Below are 18,256 nucleotides of genomic sequence, written 5' to 3'. Positions count from 1 at the left end.
ACGTTTTCTGTTGCACCATGTGGACGGTCAGGTACGTGTGTGTCGTTTACCTGGGGAAGTCGTTTACAGGGTGTCCAAAAACGATATTTCCAAATTTGATATTTTTTTATTCAGAATTACTTCAAGCTACACTCATGAAAGATACCAGCCGAAAGATCAATTAAATAAGTTTTATGAATATAAATAAAGTCATTGGTAAAGTTCAATGTGGGCACCATGAGTAACTCGTACGATAAAGCGATATTCAATCTCCTGCCACACACTGTGCTTCATTTCGCGATCAATTTTACCAAAGGCCTCTGTGATCCGTGCCTTCAGCATCTGCAGTGTCGTTTGTAGTGGAGGGATGTACACATTGTCCTTCACATAACCCCACGAAAAGAAATCCCGATTTTGTTCCATGAAATGCTAACACAGAACGCTTTCTCCCGCCCAGTCGCCATTTTGCCATTCTGGCGAATGTAGCACTGCGTAGCGGGTAGAATGCAAAACTGGCAGCCGAGTGCCAATTAAAAAAAAAAAAATTTATTGAATTGATATTTCAGCTGGCATGTGTTTCCTCAATGTAGCTTGACGTAATTCTGAATAAAAAAAAATCAAAATCGGAAACATCATTTACCGGAACCCTGTAGTACCTCCTTGCACTCAGTAAGAGACATTGCCGGTATAGGGAGGGTGCCCAGAGAAAAACAGACAACCGAATATTTGATAAAAACCAGAAGGCCTTTCTACAGGAACATTGGCCAAGATAAAAGAGAGAGCAACAGATCCCCAAACAAGAAAGCAGTAGAGGTGTAAGGGGTAACCTGTGGTGCATCGAAGTTAGACATAAGACCCCCCCCCTCCGAAAAATCTAGAACGGAAGAATATCATGGACATGCAAGTGATGACTGCGACATTCTGTAGTACGGAATTCAACGTCCATCAGGATATCCTACAACAGGTGAAACTCAGAAATAGAAAATGTATGCAACTACAGGTACAAGAGAGTCAGCTGCAAACACACGTAGCAGACCCTACACCCAGATGATAAGGCAGCCTACCACAATCCCAGAATTCCTGATTCAATGAATCACCTATCTGAAGTCTAAAGACAAAGAACCCGAACCCCATTAAGTACAGACCGATCACAATCACCCAAAACATCATTAGCATTAGTAGTCGAATATGATGCAAGAAAGCAAACTTATACAGCATCAGCCAAAGAAAAAAAAAAAAAACCCACTTCTCATTCACCTATTCATTCCTTTAAAATGTTTGTCTTGTTATTTCTTAAATTTATAAACTATTAAGTTCCTAAATGACAGATTGAAGATTGTCCCAGCAATCAACCACTCGCTGAACAAAAGCAAATTTACGCACATCTATTCTGCACCCCTCTTTCCTCAATTTTTATTTATGCCCCCTCATGTGCGTATTCTGAGCAAGAGGAAGAATCCCATCAGAATTCAGCTTATTCAACCCATTCAAGACCTTATATACCTCAGATCAGCTCGCAGGTGCCTAGTCTCCAGACGCTGCAATTTGCAGAACTGAAGCCTTTCTTGGTAAGACCAGCCCTATGTTTACTTCACAAATCTTGTAGTCCATCTCTATACTCGCTCAAGCAACTCTACATCCTTCCTAAAATGAGGGCTCCAGCCCTGCACGCAGTACTCTAGGTTTGAGTACTGCGTGCAGGTCTATAGCCGACCATTGCCTTATACAAGGTGGTAATCACTTCCTTATCCCTGCTAGCAAAGTTTCTATATGTCATTGACAAGATCCCATGAGCTGCTCTAGCAGCCTGTCTGCCCTGCTCAGAAAATTTCATATCTTACTGCACAATTACTCTCAGTATTTTTCATTCTCCACTGCCCTGAGTGGACTACCATATAGTTGGCACTTTACTATGGAGATAATGGTACCCCATATGCAATACTTTGCATTTGTCAATGCTAAATTTCAGTTTCCACTACTCAGCCCATCTGTCTAACTTTTCTACATCCTGTTGCCGTAGCATACTCACTTTACTGTCATTAACAACCCTGCCAACCTTTGTATCATTTGCAAACTTAAACATTAAACCTGATATACCTTCATCAATATCATTGATGAAGGTATATCATCAATATCAAGATCCTGTTGCCGTAGCATACTCACTTTACTGTCATTAACAACCCTGCCAACCTTTGTATCATTTGCAAACTTAAACATTAAACCTGATATACCTTCATCAATATCATTGATAAATGTAGTAAACAACGATGGGCCCAACACCGATCCCTGGGGTATTCTATTAATAGCATTACTCCACGAAGAGCACGCAGTGTCCACTGATTACCACTCTGTCTTCTCCCGCTCAACTATCCTTTTAACCATAGCCGCAACTTGCCCTTAATGCCATACTGCTCCAATTTGTGTAGCAGTATTTTATTAGCAATGGTATCAAACTCTTTTCTGAAATTCATGTATATGGTAGCAAAATAATTTTTTGCATCCAGTTGCTTTGTGACCATATCATAATATCCAATCAAATTGGTCAGACAAGATTTCCCCTTAACAAACTCATGCTGTGTCTGAAATATAATTGCAGCCTTGTCTGGATGATCCTGGATTACTTCTTAACCACTGCCTCCAATATTTTTCCTGGAACACAAGTTAAGCTAGCAGGTCTGTAATTAATCCTATCACCCGTTGATTTCCATTTGTCAATCGGCCATACATAGGCACTTCTCCAGCCCATGGGGGACTTCTCTTGAATCCAAGAATGCTCTCATAATTATGGCTAAGGGTTCGCTTACTTCCTTTGCTGTCCTCCCCTTAATATAACTGGATAGATCGCATCCACCACCCCAGGTGGCTTTCTTACGTTCAACTTCAAAAATTTCTCTTCCACATTCCGCCCAGTTATTAAAAAAGTCAATTATCTCCCTGTTAGAATTCGACAACCTTCTGGCCTTTACTTCCCTAGAGAATTCCTCGTGTGTGCATGTATATGCTTAGTGTTGATTTGTCAGCTACATGAGCAGGATCATCAGCAGTCCATTCATCGGTGTCAAATGGACGAATCTGATTGATTCCCTTCCTTCTACAATTTACATAAGTAAAAAAGTCTTTGCTGTTTTACTTTTCAGACTTTAGCAAAAATTTTTCGTAATCTGCCTTCGCTTGTTTAACCCCCTTTGCGACTTATATGTATCATGCGCTTCTGTACCCCTTGATAAATTATATGCATTCTATGCATTTTTCTTCATTCCCACGAACTCGTTAGTTCATCTGATATCAGATTTGTCTTATCCTCGAACAGTATTTCTTATTTTCCATGAAAAGCCTAGTATCCTCCAAAATTAATTCCGTGAATGCTTCCCATTTAGAATTTGCCTTTGTAACATTATCAGTTGGTCCCGCTATATAGGCGCCTCCGTAGCCAGGTGGGCAGGAGCAGCAGTGTGTAGCACACGCTTCTTGATTAGACCGGGGTTCGAGCCCGTGACCACCAAATACGGAGGATGCGAAAAGTTCATGGAATGACCACCCGCGTATCCCCGGAGCAATATGGCCTTAGTTGCTAATGCTCCTAAAAACCAAATAACAACAACCCCATTCTAAGACTTTTGATTTACTCCACCACTCTATATATATCTGTACAGTTGTTTGTTGTTCTCATCACAGTCATTTGGCCTATAACACACTCCTGCCCTCATTTTTTGGTGTGACATTAGCACTTTCGCAGTTCTTAATGTCACACCAAACTGACACAACATTGCATCCTGGCCAATCAGTAAATGGCATGTAAACAGAGGAGCAATTGTCTGTTTATCGCGGTATTTATGGAGCAAGCCTAGAAGAAGCACTGCAACCAGTGGACTGCCTACATCGAGTATTGCAAGGCCTTCGACTCTGTACCATATAAAGTAAAGTGTGTTTAGGGTCAAACGGCACCAGGGGTTTCCCCTCATCTCCGCGTTGTTTTCATTGTGGATGTACCAGTTCACTGAAAATGCCAGAGATTTAAAAGTGTGCGGATATCGTATTTGTGTAGCGTTATGTACCGTTGTTCTTCTGGTCGTTTAGCCGCTGGACCCCTGCTGAGGTACGTCCTTGTGCATTAGAAGAGGTTTGTTGGGATGTTAGCCTTCCGGGGTCGGCCTAGGACGCTTGGCCACCACAAGGTGTCAAATTCCCCTTCAAAATCTATTGCTATTACCAGTAGGTATTTTTGGTTAGTTGTCTCTGCAGTTCTATTAATGTTTTCCAGGGTGTCCTAGTTGGAGCAGCCCCGCCTGAAACCAAACTGATTTTGTGACCGCAGATCTCAAGCCGAGTAGTGAGTTTCAATTCTGTCTCTGAGAAGGTGTTCAAAGAGCTTACTTAACACAGAGAGAAACGCTATTGGTCGGTATTATTCCAGGAGGACCTATTGCTTGTTCGGATTTTTGAGGATAAGGCGCAGCCTCGCAGCCCTCCAAGCTTGCGGAAAGTATCCCTCCTTGAGGCGGTGGTTAAATAGGTTAAGAATCACCTCTGTAATGGTCTCGACCGCCTTCTTAACAATCTCAGGCTCCAAGAGGTCAGCACCAGGTGATTTCTTGTTTCGTAGCTTTCTAGCGGCGATATAAAGTTCAGTTCTGGTGAGTGGCGTTGGTAGTGGAATAGGTGTCATTATCCTGGCATAATGACATTTGTTCCGGAGTAGATGGGGTGAGGGGTCCTTGGAACATGCTGTCCAAAATATTGTTTATAGTCTCCTACCACGTATTGGTGTAAGTCCCTTGTGGCGTCCTTGTTGCGGGAATGACTTCTCCCCTCTGGAGTTTATTTGTTGTAACTTTGTATACGACCCCCAGGGGTTGTCGTTACCCATTGTGGAGACTAGTTGCTTCCAAGAGTGCTGTTTCCGCCGACGGATCAGGGCAGTATACTGGTTTCTTGCTTCGCGATATTGCTCTTGGAACTGGTCTACTTCTGCTGTAGGCCAGGAACGTCGTGCTCGCTGGAATAGCTTTCTCCTTCTGTTAGCTCCATGTCTAAGCAGCTGTAGATGCGCGCACCACCAGGGGACAGTCCCGGGAGTAGGATTTTCCCTTTTAATGCAACGGTTTGCAGCCGTGATGATCAGGCTCACTACAGCCGCTTGATGTTGGTCAGGGTTTAGTTCCTCCGTTTGACGAGTTTGGGCTGTTTCGCTTAGCATCGTCTGGAATAATAATCGCCAGTCCGCTTTCTGTATGGCATATTTGTGTTGGGTTTGTCGAACAGGTTTTTGTCTGGCTATGGTACGGTGGAGTTCGAAAGTTATGACCCTATGGTCCGACGTGGTCCAGCATTCTCTGATCATCCACGCAGAGAGGTGGCCGGCCAGAGATCTTGAGGCCAATGTAATGTCGATCGTGGATTCCCTCATTGTACTGGCAAAGTACAATGGCAAAGAACTTTGCCAGGAAGTCCTCCAGGCGTTGCCCAATGTGGCACCTCGCCTCTCTGTGGTTTCGCTAAACCATGCCGGGGATCGACAGTTGACGTCAGCACCCACGACGATCCTAGCGTTCTGGAAATCAGTGAGAATATTCTGCAGGTACCTGATAGCTGGGAAGATATCTCCCCCTGGGTGGCAATACAGTGAGACTGCATATAACTCGCCAAGTGGAACGATAATGTGGGCAAGCAGCCCATGATGTACAATAGCTGGGGATTTTAGTGACTGTGATGTTCGGATTTCTGACTATTATGCATGCCCAGGGGGTCTCCGTACCACATACTTGGCTTATAGATACACAAGAGATCTACAAAGTCAACCCGACAATCACTTCCTAGAAGCAACCATAGAAAAATGGAGGACAGCCATAAAGGTCGAGAACATCATGACCAGATCTATAGCCAACAGAAGAATAATCTTGCAGGAAGATCGCTGATCCACTGTGTTTCTGTATAGCAATCAATCCACTCTCCATCATTCTCAATAACAGCAAGTTAGGATATACCAAAAAAAAGAAGGGAGCAAGGAAATGTACATTCTCTCTCACCTGAAGTACATGAACGACATTAAATTGTATCCTGCGACCAAGAATGAAGTCTAAAAGCTGCTCTGGATCACCGATGAGTTCAGCACTAACATCATGATGGAATTTGGTCGAAACGAACTGAAGACCCGTGGATTGCATCAAGGACATCCAGTCGGATGAATCTACCGACTAAAGACTGGTAAAGAGAATGAAGCGTGATAGAGGGAGCGACCTACAAATATCTGGGGATGATGCAGGCTCACCAGTCAGAAGGGGTAAGTGTAAGTGTGTCTGAAGGACTATTGCTGCTACGTTGTTAAGGTCACCATTGGCACCATGTAGGCGAATATCGGAGCGGTACTTGACACGATAATCAGAGCGGTAATTGTTTTTCCATGTGCCTCATTTCTTTGAGTTCCTGTCTTAGGTCTGGGTATTTCTGATCTTTTCCTTGCAGGATTTCTAGAGATTGCTGGCATTGGACACAGCTATGTCGATCAGCTTCCGTTAGTCTCTTCCGTTATTATAGTCTGCTCATGTGGCTGAGTGGCACCGTCACCGTCCTTCCCGCACCGGGAGGCAAAGGCCCAGGTTCGAATTCCATCAATGACAACAGAAACGTTTATGGGCTTTTTTCACTCCGTGGAAAACTCTGCTATCTACTCTCATGCCTAGATGTCAGAGTTTCCCCCCCAGGAAACGGTTTTTTCGACCAGCAAAACGACTAGAAAACACACGCAATTCAAGAACATAATAGACTTCGGGAGATGAATTAATATTCCGCGTGGCCCTAGTGTGGGAGCTACGGCGATTATACTAATTTTGCTACCCACGATGGCCATCAATTGATGATTTGTCGCTAGATTCTGGTGTATTATCTTGGCAACATGGTAGTGAGTGCGAATGTGCTCCGTCTGGGTGATGTACTGAATTGTTTCTTGGGTCAGATGGCATCATTTACATGTGTCATCTGTCACTCCGTGTTCCTTGGCGATGTATTTTCTGGTATTGATTACCTGGTCTTGGATGCGGAGCGAGCTTGAATTATTCTGTCTTTGGGAGGAAACTTCCTACTTCTTTGCAGTGCGTTGGAAACCATCTTATCTGTGTAGTCTTAACGGAGGTAATTGCCGTGTTTCCATCGAATGCTTCTGTGCCCATCCTTCTGTCTTTATTTCTGCTGTCTCTATGAATGGGGTTTTTATGTTATAGTTGAGAGGTGTGTACCATTTGTCTATTTTTCCTATGTCTTGATAGATCAGTGCTGTGTTTTCTTGGGAGTAATCCCGAACAATAGGACCTTAGTTTCTGACTCTCCTATAAGTCCTACAAAAATAATAATAATAGTATCTCCCCTCTGCTTGGAAGGTCAGGATCCGTGTTTAAAAAAAATCTATTACGTTCTTGCGTCATTAACGGAATTCCTACCCAGACATTTCTCACAGTTCGGGGGGGGAGGCGGGTTGACGTTGATTACGCTTTGCTAACTCTTCCTTTGCACATACATTTTATAGATAAGATAGATTACCAAGCTACCGTTGTTCCATGATAGTGGGCTCTTTGTGCAATTCAGTTAATTTTCTGGAACCCAGCATTGTAAACACTTGTTGAAGATATTCTTTAAATAACAGACTTTTTTTTTGCAGGAAATATTACATACTTGAATTTTATAAGGATTGAAATTCACTACATTTTCTTTTCTTCCCTTGAAGAATTCTGTGGACTTCAACATTTAAGGATTGGTGGCGGTGGATATGCGTAGATTTTTGCGAAGAGTAGCATTTGTTGTAAAAGAAAGATGAATATTGTCTATTGCTATCCAAAAAACAACTACAGGTGGCCAGGGGTCTGCGCGGGTAGCACAGTGGTATCGTCACCGTCCTCCCCACACCGGGTGGAAAAGGCCTGGGTTCGAATCCGGTCGATGACGCGAGGAACTTTAATGGGCTTTTTTCACCCACTGGCTGAGTTAGTCGGTCTCAGGCGTAGACAGCATGGTTTTTCTCCCGAGTAACTGGGGTTTTTTTGTCCCGCAAAACAGGCAAATCGACCATAGAACATACGCAATTTACAGACACAAATACGGGTTAATGTATTTAATTACGGGCAACCCTAAAATAATAATAATAATAATAATAATATAGGTGGCCAGGGGAATACATCAGAAGTGGCGCAAAAATAGCAGCTGATCAAAGAAAGTTTACCATATTACAAGTTCGAGCTTCAGGCCATATTTGAGACTTCTACTCACAGATTATACTGGGACCATGCCATATTAATTCACGATCACGATCTCACACAACAGACCAGACATAATCTTCATCGACAGGAAGGAAATGGCTACCTACCTGATCGACATATCGGTGCCCAATACCAGGAACCTCCAGAAAACATAAGAGGGAAAGATCAGGAAGCACTCAGACCTAAGACAGGAAATCAAAGGTATGTGGCGTACGGAACAACTAATGACCATCCTGGTCACTATGTCAAACACCGCCATGGTGCCAAAGAGGTTCCATAAGAACCTAGCAGCAATAGGTCTTCCAGAGAACACATATGGAACTGCAGTAAGCCGCGAACCTGAACACCTGTAGGATAGAATTCCTTGATTAACAGTAATAATAGCAATTATGATAGTAATAACTGGGCACAACCAACGACTTGGTACCAGTACCTGTCACAGGGCGGAAAAAATTCCATAAAAAAGGAGAAAAAGTTAAAAAAAAATAATAGTATTATTATTATATTATTTCTCCCTGATGGGATTTCCACCCAGTGACGGGTCTTGCTATCAAGTGCAGAGGGTGGTTGTTATGTCTGGTGTTACTGTTGGTCAAGGAACTCTCTGACTGTCCTTGAGGTGTTCAGGATTGTGATTTTTTAAATATTATTATTAATACAAAGCTATATTAATTATAAGTCACGTCAATACAAAAAAGTTTAGGAACATAGGTTTGGCCAAAGCAGGTTAGTCAAAGTGCACTTCAGAATGGAGAGAAAGCAGATTTGACACCATTGAAATAACAAGTATGCACGCCATGGGCAGCGTGTGGTGAACTCATTGAAGAGCACTATAGATCTACACTATACAAGATTTTTATTAGTGAAAAAAAAAAAAAAAAAAAAAAAAGAAAAGGGAGAGATTATGGTGCAAAATCTGAATGGAGGCAGAGAATGGGTGCAACGAAATAAATAGTTGAAAACGTTTGGTTTTATTCAAAAATATTCTTTCATTTAGGTTATAGTGTGAGATGCAGGTTACTTTGTCTTTGCGTAAAGTTCTCTCGACTTTGTATACCCAACATAAAAATATTGTATTCCATTCAAATTTCAATTAACGTTTCAATTGCAGATTTTGAGAAATGTAAATTTAAGGCAATCGCGCTAGGATATCTGGGATGGATCTGAAATACATGATCCCACTAATGATTGGTTGTTTATAAACCTTCTATAGACACGTGACTACTTTCGGCGCTAGCTACGCCATCTGTGGTAGCTTGTTTATGCGTAATGTTAGCATAAGGGTGTTTTTGTATATTATGGAGTATCGTATTCGGTGGTTTTGTTATGTTGTGCGTAGCATCGATAAGTGTAGCATTATTTGAACTCATCTGGAAAGTTATATTCTTAATTTATGGGAGCAAACTCCAAGTAGTTAAGGGAAGAAAAAATATGCAGAAATCGCTACCTATCATGGCCGACTGCAGCGGTTGAGCCCGTTTGTGAACCAGACTGCACAAATTTGTTTTTCCCGTGAACAGTGACATGTGCACGTAAGTTGTTTATTTTAGACGTTTCGCACATCAGTGACCTGTTGATGGGGGAATCATTCAGTGGTGATGATGTCAGAATGATAATTGTGAAGAACGTTTCTTATCATTATTTAGTGTAATTTTAACATAGGTTAAACTTACTTCAGCATCAGCGTTGGGAATGAATGATTGTTTGATTAAAGTGACTAAACCTTGTGGAGAGAGAGGAGCGGATTGCCTAGTTATAAGAAGATGTCCGATTTTGCAAGTTACTTATAAAAATATTAAGATAAAAAAAAAAAAAAAAACACCGACAAACCTTACAATTCTGTTTATCGCAGAAAGCATTTCAATTAAAGAACTAACATATCATTTCCACACAGGCGAAACAATAAATTGTGCTCCCGCTAGATTTTTAACTGATTTTTAACTATACTATATCATCTGTGGCCCCATCCCCCCCAGTGGTGGAACTAGCAGTATGGTAGTTCCACTACTGGCAGAAAATCAAATCAGAAAGCATAACCTGAGTGTTGGGAATCATATCACTATAACAAAATCTTGTTCCAAATTTTTGACGTTCAAAAATTTAAAATATAAAAATAAAATACAAAAAAGGTGCATATAAAAATATATAAAAAATAAAACAAGTTAAGATAAAAAAACAACAACAACTTTGTTTATCAAAAAAGGCATCTGAATTAGAGAACTAGCATATCAGTACAAGACACAGTGTCCAAATGGATGATGAGTGATTATTAAAATAATATAAAATAAAAAGCCACTAAAAACTAAAATACATTTAAAAATATTTTATATACATCCATTATTTTATTTTATCTTGTAAAATTTTTTTCACAATTAAGATTTCTTTTTTATTTTGCTGTTCAGACAATTGTAAATGATTTTATTTTGGAAAAACCAGTGTGTTTATTTTGCCAAAATGAAGTGTACCTTGAATGAAAGTATATGTCATAATTGTTACAACAAAGAAGAGACATATTAGAAACTTAACAACTGAAGCTGCTTTGGAATTGTATGCAAAGATAGTGAGACTTCTTGGGGTTAGGGCTTGGATTGGACTGGAGTGCTCTGGAATGGTATTCTAGTTCATCACATGTGCATTGGTAATTAATCCACTTACATACTTATTAATAAAATAAGATACTCATTAATAAAGTAACAATATTATTATAATTAGCCATATGGTGCAAGGAAGCCTAGAGTCTTTTGCTGCACCAGCCAAAAAAAAAAATTTTTTTTTGAGTTACCCTCGGAGAGAGCGAGCGAGCAAGCAAGCAAGCAAGTGTCAGAAGTAGAAGGGAATCACCAAGAAAGAGAAAAATGATATCCAGCAAAGGACAATCTGTGTGCCAATCCCATACTCACCAGATGTGAACCCCTGGGACTATATTAATGAACATTCAGTTTAATAAAATTTCCAGTTTTGACCTCTGCTTGTGTGGTGGGGAATTCTTTGATTATTATTATTTACTCAATTTATTGCTTATGCTTTACCTCTGAACAACTTTCATCTAGTAGAGTGCTTATATACAGTTGTACAATATAACTTAAAAAGTAAACATGCATACATAAGCATTAGGTTCTATAAAATAATACAACAAATAACATCCAATACGAGTAAATAAAGCACATACACTTATATATACAGTGACACAAGCAAAAGGTAGAGACATATAAACACATATGCATTGTAATATATATAACATACATAATAATTTAAGACATTAATTCTCCTCAGCAGAGGAGCAAGTAGGCTTATTAAAACAGAGATTCCATCCTGCAGTGGATAATCAGGAAACTGCTACAGCTGTATGTGATGGTACATGTTTTGTATCTTCTGAGACCTGTATGCTTTATCATCACAGAACTTGTGAGGGTCAGTCTTCAGGTGTATGTTTGGAGGATGTTAGCTGGAAAAAAATCTTCGAATCATTGTTAAATTCTGTAGCAAGCATCTTAGGGGAATCTACGAGTAATTGCAAAAGACACAGGACAGCCTAGGGCCCCCAACAAGATTTTGGACATTTGGGGTATCAAGCCAATTGGTGAGGAGCTGATAGAGGTTGCGTAGCTTTCCTGCCATGAACAACTGATTCCAACTGATACTTTCTTGGTAGCACCGATCGTTTGTTCCAATCACCAATCTCGTTGCCCTTCTGTACTCGTTCCAGCAGCTCTACATCTTTCCTAAAATAAGGCCTACAGACCTGTATATAGTACTCAAGGTGTGGCCTGACCATTGGCTGGTCAAGGGGACAATCACCTCCTTATCTCTGCTAGCAAAATGTCTGTATATCATTGACAAGACCCCGTGACCTACTCTGGCAGCCTGTCTGCTCAGAAAACTTCATATCTGACTACACAATTACCCCCAGGCCATTTTCATTATTTTCATTCTCCATTACCCTGAGTGTAGTACCACCCAGTTGATAAATTACTCTGGGGTTACTGCTTCCCATATGTAGTACTTTACATTTGTCAATGTTAAACTTCAGTTGCCACCTCTCAGCCCGTCTGTTCAACTTTTCCAGATCCTGTTGCAGTAGCGTGCTATCATTACTGTCATTAACCCTGCCAACCTTCGTATAGTCTGCGAACTTAGACATTAAGTCTGATACACCTTCATCAATATCATTGATAAATATCGAAAACAACAATTGGCCCAACACCAAACCATGAGGGACTCCACTAATAATATTAGTCCATGAAGAGCAGTGTCCATTGATAACCACTCTGTCTTCTCCCACTGAACCATCCTTTTATCCATTGTAGCACCTTGCCCTTAATGCCATACTGCTCCAATTTGTACAATAGTCTTCCATGTGCCACAGTATCAAAAGCTTTCCTAAAATCCAAGTATATGATATCAAAATTATTCTTTGCATCCAATTCCTTTGTGACCATATCATAGTATCCAATCAAATTTGTCAGACAAGACTTCCCCTTAACAAACCCAGGCTCTGTCTGAACTATAACTGCATTATTGTCTAGATGATCCTGTATCGCTTCCTTAACCAGTGACTCCATTATTTTCCCTGGAACAGAAGTTAAATTAACAGCTTTGTAATTACCCGTGTGATCAAATTACCCTTTGATCCTCTTTGTGAATTGGGGACACATTTGCACATCTCCAGTTTATGGGAACCTCCCTCCCCTGAGTCCAAGGAAGCTTTCATAATTATGGTTAAGGGTTTGCTTACTTCCTTTGCTGCCTCCTTTAATATAACTGGATATATCCCATCTACCCCAGGTGCCTTCCTTATGTTTAGCTTCAACAATTTCTCCTCCACTTTGCTCTCAGTTATTACAAAATCACTTAGCTCCCTATTAGAGTTTGATAAACTTCTGGCATTCTCCTCTTTGAATAACTCCTTATGTGTGAATGTAGATGCAAAATACACATTCAGTTTATCAGCTACCTCAGTATGAACATCAATAGTCAAACCATCTATGTTAAGTGGACCAATCTAATTTATCACTTTCCTTCTAGAGTTTACATAAGTAAAGAATTCTCTGCTGTTTTTCTTTGCATCCTTTGCCAAAGATTTATCATAATCTGCCTTTGTCCGCCTAAACTACTTTGCTTATTGGAGGCTTGAAGTGGTGAAACCCATGTTTAGTCTCTAGAGCAAAGTTTCCGGCATCCCCCTACCCCCATACTTCTCCTTCAACCCATGCACGGTACTAAGTACTATAGGTTTTGATACCTTTCGTGTTTGGGGTTTTCATAAAAAAAAACCTCCTTTGTAACGTGATTACAGACTAGCTTATATCTGCCATAGGTTTCTGTGTTGCCTGATAATTTATATGCATCCCATGCAATTTTCTTCTGTGCCACGAGCCACACTATTTCATCTGATTCCATTTAGGCTTAAACCTTGAACACTATTTCTTAGTTGGTATGAAAAGCCTAGTACCCTCCAAGATTAAGTCCCTGAAGGCCCATTTAGAATTCACCGTTGGTAACATCATCAGTTGATCCCACTGTATAGAATTTAAAAACTCTCTGAGACCACTGTAGTTACCTTTACAAAAACCCTCCCCATTACTGCTGATGGTAGTTACATCTTTATGTAAATTCCACACCAGTACACACCAGATCACTGCCAGTGGTTCCTTTATCTGCAGATTCTTAATGCATGAAGAATCACTGCTAATAATCAGATCAAGAGTATTACCCCCTCTGGTTGCCTCTAAAATATGTTGCTGTAGAAAAAGTCATCCAATAAATCCACAAAAGTCTTGCTAATGTGCAAGTGACCAACCCACAAGTTTCAGTTAATATCTGGAAAGTTAAAATCATCTCCCATTATAAGACATTCTGATTTATTGGCCCACTCTATTTCTCTGCACAATTGCTCATTATAATCAACAGATTCATTAGGTATATAACACACACCTACTCTCATTTTCCCTTTCCCAGTGCTTATGTCACGCCACATTGTCTCAGCATTGCATTGTCCACCATCGTCAATTGGTTGCACTTCCTTAGATTTTATATGTTTCTTAACTAGCAGCATAACCCCTCCTCCCTTCCTGTCCTGTCTATCTTTTCTGTACACATTGTGCTCTCCAAATTCCAATTCTGCACTGCTTATATCCGTGTGGCACCACGTCTCTGATATCCCAACAATATTTGCTTTTGACGTCTTGACCAGCACTTCAAATTCATCAAAGTCATTTACTATACTCCTAGCATTGGTGACATGCAAGTATTCATACACCTATTCTTACTCTTATTTACCCTCACACAACCCATGTATTTACTTGTACCATGATGACTCCCAGCAGCCCTTGAAATCCCCAGTACCTTGCTTTGCAGGCTGCTGCTCATTCTGATAGAAGCAGTGCAAGAATCATTTTCACATCTGCCTGTGGCTACCGTTACCCTATTAATCTGTGACCCCCCCCCCAAGCTAGCAGTTTTCTGACCCACCTAACACTGCTTCGATAACATCAGCAAACATCAACAGATTTCCTTGTTATCTCATTATAATCACTCTCTATTAATTCAAAATACCAAAACTTTAATTCATAGCATTTGTTTTAAATATATTCATTTTACTATAAAGTACATTTTATTATATTACATTGTAAGCCTACCTTACATTGTCATACCAAACCAACTCAACAGTGCACTGACTGCTCACTCAAATGAGTATACTGCCTTAGACTCTTAATCCCTTTTTTAACCAAGAGCATAACTTTCCCCCCCTCTTTTCCTGTCCTTTTTCTACATTGTATTCATCATATTAAAATTCCACCTCCTTTATATCTGAGTGGCACCACATGCCCAATAACCCTAGAATGTTGGCATTTGATGACTTAACCAGTACTTCAGATTCATCAAATTTGTTTGCTGTACTCCTAGTATTAGTGTACATTCAGTTATATATGCACCTGTCTCATCTTTTAGTAACCCTAATAGTTAGTTAGTCTCAGTAACCTTATGACACGAGCACTTTTTTTTTTTGCTTGTGTCAAAAGGACCCTCTACCCAGCAGGCCATGTAATTGCTGACACCTTTCTTTCCAGGCTGTTGCATATCTCAATAGAAGTAGTACAAGAAGCAATTTCACCTCTGCCCGTGGCTACTGTTAATCTATTAGTCTGTGTATGTCCCCCAAGCTAGGACTTTTCTAACCCAACTAATGCTGCCTCAATAGCATCAGTAAATATCCTTGAACCCCTTTTGTTTAAGTGAAAACGACCCTGTGAAAACAATCTCTCCTGTTAACAAGTAGAGACCACACTAAGAGAATTCTTATCCGAGTCTTGCCGTCTCTCCAGGGCCAAATTGATTGACATGCTCTCTCATCATGTATTTGCAACTGTCATGTCTGGACAGACTTGCAGACACTCTCAAATTTATTCTTAATCTACGGCTTTTTCTCAACCTTACCCTGTACTGATTAATTAAGTCTGCAGATTTTCTACTCTTAATATCAAGAATAAGTGGGGCTTGGCACATTTTTGGAGGAAATGGAAATAATTGAGATTGGAACTGAGACCATATGCACTTGTGAAACAAATTAAGAAGGTTTTGATAGGTTTAGATCTTTTTTGCAAATGAATTTGTTCCGTTGGTTTGACAGTTCATGATGCATTAAGTAGATGAGGTAAAGGTTTTGGAGAAACATTTTGTATGGAATGATTAAATTTTGAATGTGGCATATACATAGCAAGAATATGCACAACTCCTTGACATAATGGCCTCAGCAGTATGCCACACACACACTATTCAGACTTTCATCATAGTTGGCATAGTGGAGGTGTGGGATCTAGAAATACAATTGTGGGATCAATCCCTGGCTGGATCGACAATTGTGGGATCTATATTTGGTTACAACCTAAACATTTGTGGGAGCTTTAAATACAATTGTAACTTCTATCTACCTTGGAACCTCAATAGGCTGTTGCTTTAAATTTAAATTCTGGAACAGGTGTCCCACTTCCCTTCCAAGGTCCACAAGCTATCTGCTGCTGCTCAATAAATTAATTCCATTTTAGCCTCCTTTTTTTTTGTCAGAAGATTCCATGTAATGAGGATTTTATTTTTTATAATTCCCCTGCCTGGATAATTACGGATACTTGCTATTGAGCTGTGGTGTTTCTCCCCAAAGATAAGACATATGTTAACAACATAACAAAGTTTATTTCACCCGTTTTAGACAATCAAAAATACACACACTAAGTAATTCAAGATATCAAAATTTCTCACAGCTCTCTTACTATACATAATATAATATTCTCACATTTCCTTTCTTTCAATGAATTCATAACTATCTACAATTTTTGAAAAATACGAAGTACTAACTAAACTAACATATGCAATTATATATGGATATATATAAATTGATCTCTTTCTTTATCTATATTCTTTTGTTCCCCCTTTTCTATCTTTCAAAATACAGTATTCAGTTCATCATAAATCTCCTCTAACTGTCCTATTCATTTCTCCCCCATTTATATTTTCTTTATAATAGTTTTTTCGTTAGCAAAATTTTCCAAACTTGCACTTTCTTCTCTCTCTCTACCTGGATGGGTTTTTCCCACAGTCGTCTCTCTGGGCTTGGCCTTTGCTGATCCACTAGGCGCACATCTTTATACTGCTCTCTGTCAGTTCTCTCGACGCACAAGAACTTTTCTCCAGGGTTTGCTGCCTTGGCCATCCGTTTAAAGCTCGATCCGATTTTATTCTCAATCGTTTACCCCTTTTCTATAACCAATACCCACTGAACTGTGCCATTTCTAAAACTCACTGTTTAACAATTCCCACACATGGTAACAAACGGGCCTGGAGTACTGGGGTCCATAGTTCACAAATACATATATAGTTATAGTTATTACCCAGTTTATTAACAAACAAATTATAATAAAATATAATAAGATAAAAACCAGTAGCTTTCGGGACGCGTGTCCCTTTGTCAACTGACAAGTTAATACAAATTTTGAATACAATACAACGAGCAAAGTGGCACGTTAATCATGCGTCATTGTTGTTGCACGGACGTGTGCTGCTTCTACGCCACTGATCATCCAGCAATAAAACGGTAGTTTCCAGGATGGGATGTAGACGCATGCCTTTGGCTAGACCACTGCCTATGGCTAGAATCACTCAACATAATAAACAATCCTAAGGCATTAAATCGCCAGAAAGGCATGCGTCTACATCCCATCCTGGAAACTACCGTTTTATTGCTGGATGATCAGTGGCGTAGAAGCAGCACACGTCCATGCAACAACAATGACGCATGATTAACGTGCCACTTTGCTCGTTGTATTGTATTCAAAATTTGTATTAACTTGTCAGTTGACAAAGGGACACGCGTCCCGAAAGCTACTGGTTTTTATCTTATTATATTTTATTATAATTTGTTTGACTAAGGCACATTTAGGGCTAGAGCCTCAAGCTGCGAACAAATTTAGACTATGTATATAAAGTGCTTAGCATCATAATACACAGCCATTTCTGAATAAACAGAAAATTTTTAAGGTGGCATCGTTTTAGGTTATATCTCATATTGTGAATGCCTTCACAACGAGTTGCCATGATATTGCACTACTTCGAATAAGTAACGCTTCACCTAAGGAGAAGACTAGTGTTACTTATTCTCAGATAGGTACCACCACCCAGACAGCACTGTTTCAGGGCTATTTGGCCCTTCGTCAGTGAGTGGGTAGGTACCCAAGTGATGCAATGATGGCAAAAACAGTTATGAAGTATAACTCCACAATATGAGAGATGCCTGATGGTGTATGATGTATTTAGACTAAGGCGAATTTGTTCGCAGCTTGAGGCTCTAGCCCTAAATGCGCCTTAGTCTAAATACATCATACACCATCAGGCATCTCTCATATTGTGGAGTTATACTTCATAACTGTTTTTGCCATCATTGCATCACTTGGGTACCTACCCACTCACTGACGAAGGGCCAAATAGCCCTGAAACAGTGCTGTCTGGGTGGTGGTACCTATCTGAGAATAAGTAACACT

General features: G+C 40.1%; 1 protein-coding gene across 2 annotated transcripts in view; it reads left to right on the top strand.

Moving 5' to 3' along the window:
* Positions 1–9,479: 9,479 nt before the first annotated feature.
* row (zinc finger domain-containing protein relative of woc) overlaps positions 9,480–18,256 on the top strand; it is a 287,029-nt gene continuing 278,252 nt past the window's right edge. Inside the window, exon 1 of one of the 2 annotated variants that reach the window (XM_090389220.1) lies at positions 9,480–9,757. The gene's annotated coding sequence lies outside the window, so the exon portion shown is untranslated. Of the gene's footprint in view, positions 9,758–10,738; positions 10,864–18,256 lie in introns of those variants that run through there. The other variant, XM_090389221.1, reaches the window with a different exon arrangement.

Source organism: Mastigoproctus giganteus, chromosome 14 (genome assembly GCF_048544385.1).
Source record: "Mastigoproctus giganteus isolate SK-2022 chromosome 14, ASM4854438v1, whole genome shotgun sequence".
NCBI classification, from domain to species: domain Eukaryota; kingdom Metazoa; phylum Arthropoda; class Arachnida; order Uropygi; family Thelyphonidae; genus Mastigoproctus; species Mastigoproctus giganteus.
This window is presented reverse-complemented; position numbering and strand designations above follow the sequence as displayed.